The following is a 9,933-nucleotide window of genomic DNA, read 5'->3' as shown; positions in this document are numbered from 1 at the left end:
CCGTTCCTGAGATTGCCCAGACTTGTTCACAGCACCAGTGTTTACACCTGGCTCCACATGACCGTGTCTCCCTGCACACTTCCTAATGCGAACCTTTGTAGGTTTTTTTTGTTCTCTGTCACATCAGTGCTAAACCGTTCATCCGGTGAGTCAAAAAGTGAAACTAACGGGGGAACACCATGCACGAAATATAAACAAGAAGGGAAGTGGGAAGGCCTCACAATGAGATCGTGACTCAGAGGAAATCAGCCTTTCAGAATGATCAACAAAGAAACTTTTTCCCCCTCGTTTGAAGTCGTTTCAGACAGTTTATGGTGTGCTTTGTTTTTTTAATTTGGTTCGGTTTGGTGGTCAGAAACAGAGCTACTGTAATGTAATGCCGCAAACTAACAGAGATGCACTGAAAAAATACAAAGCGCATGTCATTAGCTTGATAATATGGCCCATTTGAAAGCAGAGGTGAATATTAGACGTGGCAAACCTAACATCAATCGTATAGCTAAACAATTATATTTCAAATTAGATTAAAGAAGATAAGATACTGTCTGATAAGCTGCTTAGTCTAGCATTATCATAATTAACTGCCAGGTGTAAGCATTTCATGCACATCAAGAAGCAGCTGCGAGTCTTCAAATGTTATCCTCAGAGACAAGCTCGGTGGGATTAATGGATTAGATGCAAATAAACAACCTGAAGAGATAAAAAGATGATAATTAACCATTAAAAACCCAGATTAGACATGCTATATGCTAAAATGCTATAAACGGCTAATGGACTTTATGATTTTAAACAGCCCGTGTGCTTTGGTCCAAACATGCAGCTATGTGTAAGTTCTACTTTTACCCAGCCTGATGTGATGCTACTACAGGTACTATAAAATAATGCTATCATGATTTCTGTGAAGTATATTTGCAGTGTGTATGCATATATAAAATATATATTGTTTTTTTGACATGATCTAGCCGTTAAGCACAAGTAGTGTACTGTGAATGAAGCAGGATTTACTTTGATATATTCAGGGAAACTCAGGTGTTTACAAGGTTACAAAGACGGCTCACTTCTGTCATGGTAACCTGTGTTGCTCAGGAGCAGGTTATGTTTGAGAAAAGAGATCCAACCACTGCGTCACAAATCTGGTAGAATCCCTCGGACCATGACACACGGGCTCTCTGAAGGTAGGTGTTCTCTTTCCCTGATGAGCATAAATAAAAATATTGATGGAACAGTTTCAATCATTAATGTTTCCTTTTCTGTTGGCTGCAAGAACTTATTTTAACGTCTTTTTTTTATTGAAAGCAGAGATAAACAGGAAAGGGTCCAGGAAAGACTTTGCAACCTCCCAGGGTCATCCAGGTGAGCTACAGCAGCACTGAGGTTTGCTGCTCTCTAGATATGATCCTAAAACAGACCACTAATGCCTTTTCTTTAAAATATCCAAGAAGGCTAAACCTTGTTATTGGTTTAAATTCATCTTTGATATTGCTCTTTGTTTAACACCGCTGGGGCTGCAGCTGGAAGAGTAAGATAAAAAAAAATGTCTTATGAACATCTAAGCAACATGTTAATTTAATTGAGGACAAAATTAATTACAGTCGGATCCTGTTGTGTCTGTGATACTGACACATCTGTTACAAACACAACACAGTTGCCATCTTTTGTTGGCTTCAATTTTTGGCTTCAAATCGGCTAAACTTTGTTAATACTAAGAAAAACACTTGAAGGACACACACATTCATGCACTTTCCCTCTCGCCCTCACACAGCGCTGATTTGTCTGCAGCTGCTGTGTTGCTTTGAGCCTGTAGCGAGTGCGTAACCTCTTCATATTTTCCTTTTCTAATAGCTTTATCCATCCATTTTCTTCTGCTTATCCAATCCGGGTCAACGAATGTATTGTAGCTGTCATAAGGCAAAAGGTGGGGTATGTCTTGAGTGGACCACCGATCTACATCTTTGGGAGGGAGCTGGAATGCCTGTTGAGAATCTGTAAACGCCACACAGAAAAGCCCCAGGCAGGATTCAACACAGGATCTTCTTGCTGTGAGGTGACAGTACAAACCACTGCACTACGTCAACCCTAACAACAAAATCAGTTGCTCTGCCATCGACAGACCTGCCTATGTTTCTGATTGGTCAGACGCTACCAGTGCTACACCTTTATCACAAACCTGAAACCGCGGGTTGACTTCTGTTGTCTAATTCCTGACGTTAGGCCAAGTGAAGGCCCAGTCTTTGGTTTAGTGGTAGCTATGGCTCTGTTTACAAACACTGCTGTCTGAATATATATTTATTTTTTGGCTCCGAGTCCTCTAATGAAGTACAGCCCTCTTTAATATGTCTTTCTGTTTATGTTTGGATGGAATATCTGAGTGTCTTCTCCTGCTTTCCTCTCAAAATACTTTATATATACTGTCATCTGACACTCAAAGCATTTTTCCTCATTAGTACTGCCTGGCCTTCTTGGCTGCTGGGATTTTTCCCTCTGTGGCAACGTCACTGGAAATGTTGACACAACACAAGGCTTCTCCTGAAAACACTCTTCAACTTAAGGATCCAGGATTCCGGTCTGGCCTCCCTCACCCCACATCCTACTCGGCGAAGCCGCTGAGATGTCGTCACGGCCCCGGCTCGGTGTCGTGCGCCAGTTTGCAGGTTTGTTTCTGCAGCTGAATGGAAAGTCTGCCAGCGATTCACTGGCAGGGACTCAATAAAGGGCAACAAAATCCGAGAGAAGAAGAAGAAATATGTTGGCCGCACTTTAAAGACTGGCTTAAAAAACATTTGATGTTTTTTTCCTCTGGACTCATATGTGTCCAAGGGAACAGTGAAAAAGGAGAATTTATTTTTCCTAAGGGCTCTTTTTGCAGTTCTGTGGAGCCTAAAGAGGCCACAAATACAGCGCTTACCTCAGCTATATATTTTCCAAGGAGGGCTGTGTTTAACGCTGGCTAAGGTGATTTCTTTGTCAGCATGGATTAGAGCAGAGTGAACAATCTCTGTGACATCTTTCCACCGTCAACTCCACATGCTGTACAACGCTTAAAGTCAGCGTAAAAGGTGGCTTTTACTTGAGGTATTCCAGCTTTAACCAAGACGGTTTGCACAAACATTTAAATAGGTAGAGACGTCAGTTTCTGACCACAGTGCTCGATTACTCTGAGCTGTCTAGCTTTGAGACTCTTATCATGCAATCACTGCGCAGCTCAGCACACCATGATGGATGACATAGGTATACTGAGAAAGGTTCAACTAACATAAACTTAATTTTTAATGGTGAATATTTCTCCACAGAAGTCCAAAAAAACACATGTAGACTGCTTGGGCAAATTACCGTCCGCCTTCAGATATTCTCAAGAGGATAAAGAAACCGCATTGTTGCTCCTGCATCTGAGGTTCAACTAATCAATCAAGGTTCAACACCCTTAGAGTTAGGGTAAAGCGCTCAGTCATTCAAAGGCTACTCTTCCACACTGAAGGAGAGCCAGTTGTGGTGGCTCGGCTATTTGATGCATCCTGCGCGAGATGTTGTGGCGATGTTCTACTGGAACGAGTCCCCGGGATAGACCCAGGACACACTGGAGAGATTATATCTCTTGGCAGGGAACGCCTGGGTGTTTCCTCGGATAAACTGGAGGAAGTGGCTGGGGAGAGAGAGGTTTTGGCTTCTCTGTTTTTCATGCTGCCCCCGCAACATGGCCCCAGATAAACAGAAGAAAATGGATGGATGATAAATATTTTTGGATCTGTGAATGAGACTTTTGGGAGAGTTCAATTAGAAATTGCCAAGAGATGTCTGCAAAAGCAAGACAATCCCAGGGTTAATTTCTGTTTCTGTGAGACAAATTACCTATTCCACACAGGACCAATCAGAATATTAGCCAAGGAGAACTAATTCTAACTTGATTTAATTATAAAAGATGAACGCAGCCACCACGCCATCCACCTCTGGTTCCTGTTATGAAGCCTGGAGCTGAGGGGTTTTACCATTTTGGCATTTTGAAAACCAGACGAGTGAGGGATGGATACTCATGTCCACCTTTTATATACAGGCTGTATATTGTGTTATTGTCCCTTGTAAGAAACCTAAAGTAGCTCGGTAACACTTCATATTGCAGCCTGTGACTTATTGTGTAAATTCCCAGCCTTTGTAATTCTTCTGCATTCGTGGTGCCATTTTCATTACAAAAAATTCCTGATGATGCTAAAGATGTAGGTTAGTGAGTGGGAAAAAAGGAATAACAACTGGTGGCTTGAAAGGAAAGCAGAAACAAATCATGCTCCAAGTATCTGTTTGAGTAATGAGTACCTTTTGGGTTGTTGGTTTTTCTTTTTAAAGGGACAGAGGTGGGGGTTTGCTAATTGTATCATAAGAAAGAAAGTGATGGGTAGTTTTGGAACATTTTAAAAGGAAGGACACATGCCATCTTTTTAGTGTTGGGACTTGAGTAAAGGAGAAAAATGTACCTTAATTTTAAGATGTGTCCTCCAGCTGTTGGCAGCTGTGTGCCAAAGCCTACGATTTCGCAGATGTGGTCCTCTGAAAGTCTTTGGTATTAGTATCGAACAGTCCACAGGCTCTAAACTTAAAGTTAATTAGATCAGTGTTACTGATTTTTATCCTCACGTACTCTCAGTATCAAAGTTGCTGAACAGATTGCTTCATGTCAGGTCTGGGGTGAATTATAGCCTCATATACTGCTGTGAGTAACAGGAAAAAATACAAATCATGGCACGTAATAACAAAATAAAACTTCCTTCCTGAGCCCGGTTCTGCCAGAGGTTTTTTTCCTATTAAAAGGGAGTTTTTCCTTCCCACTGTCACCAAAGTCATTGATCACACAGGGTCATCTGATTGTGGGGGTCTCTCTGTCTTCAACTTCAACTTTAATATGAGGCGCCTTGAGGCAACTGTTGTTGTGATTTAGAGCTACATAAATACAGTTAAATTCTTCTAAACACCAAAAGGCAGCACAAGCTGTGGATGTAAAATAATCCATATTGATTAATAGATCCGTTTGCTTACAGATATCATTTTCTTATCCTTACATGTCTTACATTTAGTAAGTCGTTTCCACAATTTTATTTTGCTTTCCTGATTTATAAATAGCTCTTTAGATTGCATTACATTTATTGTTTTTCATATACTTTTATGGTATTTTATTTAGATTTTTAGTTATTAAGAAGCTTTCTTTAATATAATTTTTATTACTGAGAATTTATTTTTTGTATTATTATTTGTATTTTTTGTTATAAGTTGTGTTTAATCTGTTTGGCCGCTGTGTCACAGGAATTTCCTCACTTTTCAGATAAAATATATCTTATCTTTGCTGTGTCGGGCTGCATCCTGGACAGGTCATTAGATTATCGCACAGCTAAAACAGGGAGGAGGGAGAACCAGTTATGCTCACATCCACGCTTATGGCCATTTAACCAAACAGAACATCTGAAATGAGTATATCAGAGGGACCGGGAGGGACAGTCGATATAATGGACAAAAAACACACAAAGGACATGGAAGGAGTATATGCAGAGGGTCGGTGTGATCGAGGAGGAAGATGATCTGCTGTGGGAGTCCCCAAAAGGAGCAGCTGAAAGCAGAAGAAGAGGAAGACCATGATAGTGATTCTCAAACTGTGTGTGCTGGTGTGCAGACAGAGGACAACCTCCAGAGTTTAAAAGTGAAGCCAACACTGAAGTGACAAAAACTGCAGTTCCTTTTCTGGCCTTTTGAAAAAAAAAGATTGAATTTCCATAGTCTAATGTTAAAAGTGCAACATCATACCATTAAAAAGCATGTTTACAGCCTAATAAAAACACTTCCGCCTCTATGGAAAGTTTTCCCTTTCAAAACAACTCAGAGTTGCTAATCGACTTATGGGTGTGCCTTGCTGTTTGACAGGTCTCTTGACTCACTGGCAAGTGAGCTGATCGGCCTCATTCACTGGATTGCTGCTGGAGCCTTTTGGAGCGTGTTAACGGATTATCTCGCTGGTGTTACGGCTCACTATGGGGAGCAGACCATCCCGGGAGATTGTACTTTACTTTTGGTGAGAGAAGTTCTGGGATTTTTTTTTTTAGTCTAAAACTTGCCAACTTATTAACAGATATGTGTGTGTCTGTGGGTTACACCAGTACAGTTTATGAATGGAGCTGGCAAATCTTAGCTGATATTTAAGAGCTCCACACTTTATTCCATATAAGGTAAAATCTACCTCCAAAAAAACAACATGCCGATGCTGAAGCTTCAAAATGCGAGTTCAAAACTGGTGGTTAATGTCACCATGGCTGTTTTTGAATACCCTCTCTTAAGGTTTTGAAGTCATATGATGGCTAATCACATGACCACTAACCATGTCATTGTTTAGACCCTCTGAAACCTTGTTTCTTCCACTGAAAAGAAAAATTCATCCACATCTCAACATTTTTAATTTATAAATTTTACATTTTAAAACAGTAATTCAAAGTTTCGAGTTACCTCTGCCAATCAGGAAGCTCTATGAAGATACATCATTTCCTTGTTTCCTGGAAGAAGTAGGCTGAAAGCCTCAACTGTCCAACAGTTTGATATGAAGACATTGATCCACACGTTTATGCTGTTATGATTTGTTAGAAGGTATTCAAAGCTGAGGAACCTGGCACCAAGTTGTTCATGTTTGCTATGCATTGGTAGCTCGCCAAGGATGATTCTTCTATAAGTGCCCCACTCTGCCTTCAAAGTAAAAGTTGCACATTTTGAAGAACACTGATTACTGCACTGAGACACAACTTTTAGTTTAGAGTTGAACATGCTCCGTTTGGCTGGTATTTGGCGAGTGTTTACAGAAAGGTCGACGTCTTCCATGCAAACTACAGGCAAACGCAGCAATCTGCTTGCAACCACCAGAAACTATTTTTCAATAACCACTTTTCCCCAGCAACTGGTTATTATGCATAACAATTAATCGTGTTCACATTTCAGCTTCCAATGAAATGTTCACTGCATAATCTACTGTAAGCTTTAAGCTCTCATTGTTTGTATTGTCACTGCTGCAGTCCAACATCGTCTCTTATTTAAATAAGCAGGAAGGCGATAAAATTACCAAGCCAAATCTCTCTGGACAGACACATTACAAACAATTTTTAAAATATGTCAGATGTGATCAAAACTTTGAGAAGCCCGACTCCATGGGGAGCGGGACCATTGTAACCTGGAACAGAAGCCTTCTTGCTGAACTGTCAGACGTGAATGGCGCTTTGAGACAGTGCTGAGAGCTGAGAGAGTACTCAGTGCTGTACCTTTCAATACAAAGAGACAGCTCTTATGTGGGGAAGTCTGTTATTGTATGGCTCAGGAAGCCAGGAGTGCCTCCTTGACCTTGAATTCATCTGGCTGAGCTGATTGCTTACACACAGTAATGAAAGCTGACACACACGGTTGCCATTCACCCGCTGACAACACGCGCATTGTACGGGTTGAGAGCTTACATCACTTTTTCTTTTCTTTTTTTTTGTTCTGTTGGCTGTGCTCTGGTTAAAAGCCATAAATAACAGGACTGTTCCTGCGCAGGTAGTAAAATGTGGTGAATGTTTAATTTGTTTATCAAACAACACCGCGGTGAGCCATCATAGCGGAAAGATGTTTCTCCTCCGGGTGACTGTTAAATATCTCTTAGGAAGGAGGATTTCCAGCCACCAGAGAGAGGCCGTCTTGTTAGTAGCGTGGAATGCCATGGATGTTAAGTCGTGCGGTCCTGTTAGTCCAAAAAAGTGTGTGTATGTGTGCATGTACACATGTGTGTGTCCAAAGTCTGGTTGGGTAGGGAAGGGGTGGAGTCCTGGTGTTGCCGTAGCAACAGCCTCAGTTATGTAATATCATATGATGTGTTGTAAACAAAGCTTCCAGCAATGTGCACACCCCACCTTTTAGTAGTGCTGGGGAGGATACAAACCAGTGAGTTACATTTAAAACCACCCTGCTGTGCCCAAGGATCCTGCATGGACACAAATTAGTCTGAGAACAGGTGACATTACAGCCTTAAAATTTGCCTTTTACAACCATGCATGGCACCTTTAATTGGAAAATCCTGAAATGTAGATGGAATCATTTGCACTCGGCTTCCTGACTCTGTAATGGTGCTCAAGTGGAAAACCGGTCCGGGGTGATATGCGTGTGACGCACAGCTTGTCTCCACAGGACAGCCTGGGCGCCAAAACCATTGTACTGTAGTTGTATAGGGTGTTTATGTGGAAATGGGAAGTGTACTGAGAAATGAAGAGGGGGGGGGAATGAAAGGACAGCAACCTATAAATACTTCAGCGACATAAATCTTTATCCAAATGCCTCTCTGTGTGCCAAGAGAAATAGGACACTCAGGCATTCCCTTATGAATACACTCTTTCTTTGGAAGGTCGCATTCAGTAAATATCTATTTTTTAAACGAAGAGAAACAAAGAAAAACATCTCAAGAAACCCCATGAACATGGGTTACAGAAGGACATACACAGCAGTGCCTTCCCTTTACATAAGAGCCTATTGTTCAGGAGGACAGTTGTGGGCAGCTGTGCTTTTATTTATTTTTTTCTAGCCACTCCAGGATATTAATAGCCCTGCCGCCATTCACTAACACTGATACAGGAGCAATTGAAGCAGTCTTATTCTTTTAATATAAAGTGCAATCATCCTGCTAGCCTGTCAGAGGTTGATCTGACTTGGCAGAGTTTGGGAATGTCAGGGAACTCAAGCTACTTTGGGCTGCTCCCTCATTCACAAGGGGTCAGCACAGCAGTTGGCTCAGCATGTTTCATTTGGCAGGATTTTATGCTGCCAAATGAAACCCCACAGCGAATACGGGCAAAAATAAAAAAAACAAAAAAAACCTGTATTCAATAATTACATTCAGAGAGATGGAAATGAGACAGAAAGGGAGCCTGCTTGAGTCTTAGATCCTTCCTGAGTTGATTTGCATTATCTTTAAGGTATGTAGGGTCAAGTTTTCAAACTCTGTTTCCTTCTGACCTTCGATTTGGATAAGAAAGGACTATCTAGCCGGTAGTACAGAAGGGCAAGGAACTGACATTCAGAGTGAGTTTCTTGTTTACACCATGATTCAAAGATTTCTACAGCCAAATAGGGTTGTTAAAAAAAATCAATACTCAGTAATTTTTAGTATTGATTAGTGTCTATCAGACACTCATTTACAGCATTATCGATACCAACACTGCTGGCTATACTTCCTCCAGCAGAAGCACAACTTCCCTGGCCACACTACTCTCTAGCAGCTGAAAGTAACATTCACAACACTAAACAACACTTTATGAGAAATTTTGTAAAGTTCCTCTTTCAGCATCACTGAAGTATTTGTTTTCATTAAGGTGAGGCTGGCTGGCACACATGTTACTGTTAGCCATTTAACTGTTAGCAAATCTCCAATAACCACATTAGCCACCTGTTAAGTTGTCAGTAAGGTGGCGGCTAGTGATGTAGGAGTAAAACAGCCGGTAACAGCCCTGCCTTTTGGTACCATTATTAAATTAGGAAAGCATGTTTCTGCTAATTAAACATTTTTTGACAACCCAAGAGTCAAAATGTCAGTTTGGTATTTAGACATGTCAATTTAAAAATTACAAATTATTTCCAAATTCCAAGTTGTGTATCTTAAGAATTAGACTAAAAGCCATTACACACTGTGTGTCGTCGAAAAGCAACACAAAATTCAGAAATTTCCAGATCAGATCTTTCTGTCTAATGTAAACATAAACCAAATGCAACTAAAAAAAAAAAAAAACCCCACTGTGATAGAAATGAAGTCAACATCAGACCACGATGAGCTCATCCTGATTTATTTAAACAGGAAAAGCAAGAAACTGAGAATCTGGGTCCAATTCACAGGAGAAGGCCATTACTCATAAGTAGGTGCAAATTTGGAGTTACTTAGTCAGGAAGTTAAAATATTGA

General features: G+C 40.8%; 1 long non-coding RNA gene across 2 annotated transcripts; it reads left to right on the top strand.

Moving 5' to 3' along the window:
• Positions 1 to 652: 652 nt before the first annotated feature.
• On the top strand, positions 653 to 7,673 carry LOC145423710 (uncharacterized). 2 transcript variants are annotated; one of them, XR_013904758.1, is made up of 4 exons: positions 653 to 826; positions 1,087 to 1,175; positions 1,300 to 1,353; positions 5,306 to 7,673. It is a non-coding gene; the product is annotated as an uncharacterized LOC145423710 (long non-coding RNA). The 2 variants fall into 2 exon arrangements; XR_013904757.1 differs by having other exon boundaries at positions 653 to 868.
• The last annotated feature ends 2,260 nt before the right edge of the window (positions 7,674 to 9,933 follow it).

This window comes from Astatotilapia calliptera, chromosome 22 (assembly GCF_964374335.1).
Source record: "Astatotilapia calliptera chromosome 22, fAstCal68.1, whole genome shotgun sequence".
In the NCBI taxonomy this organism is placed as follows: Eukaryota; Metazoa; Chordata; class Actinopteri; order Cichliformes; family Cichlidae; genus Astatotilapia; species Astatotilapia calliptera.
This window is presented reverse-complemented; position numbering and strand designations above follow the sequence as displayed.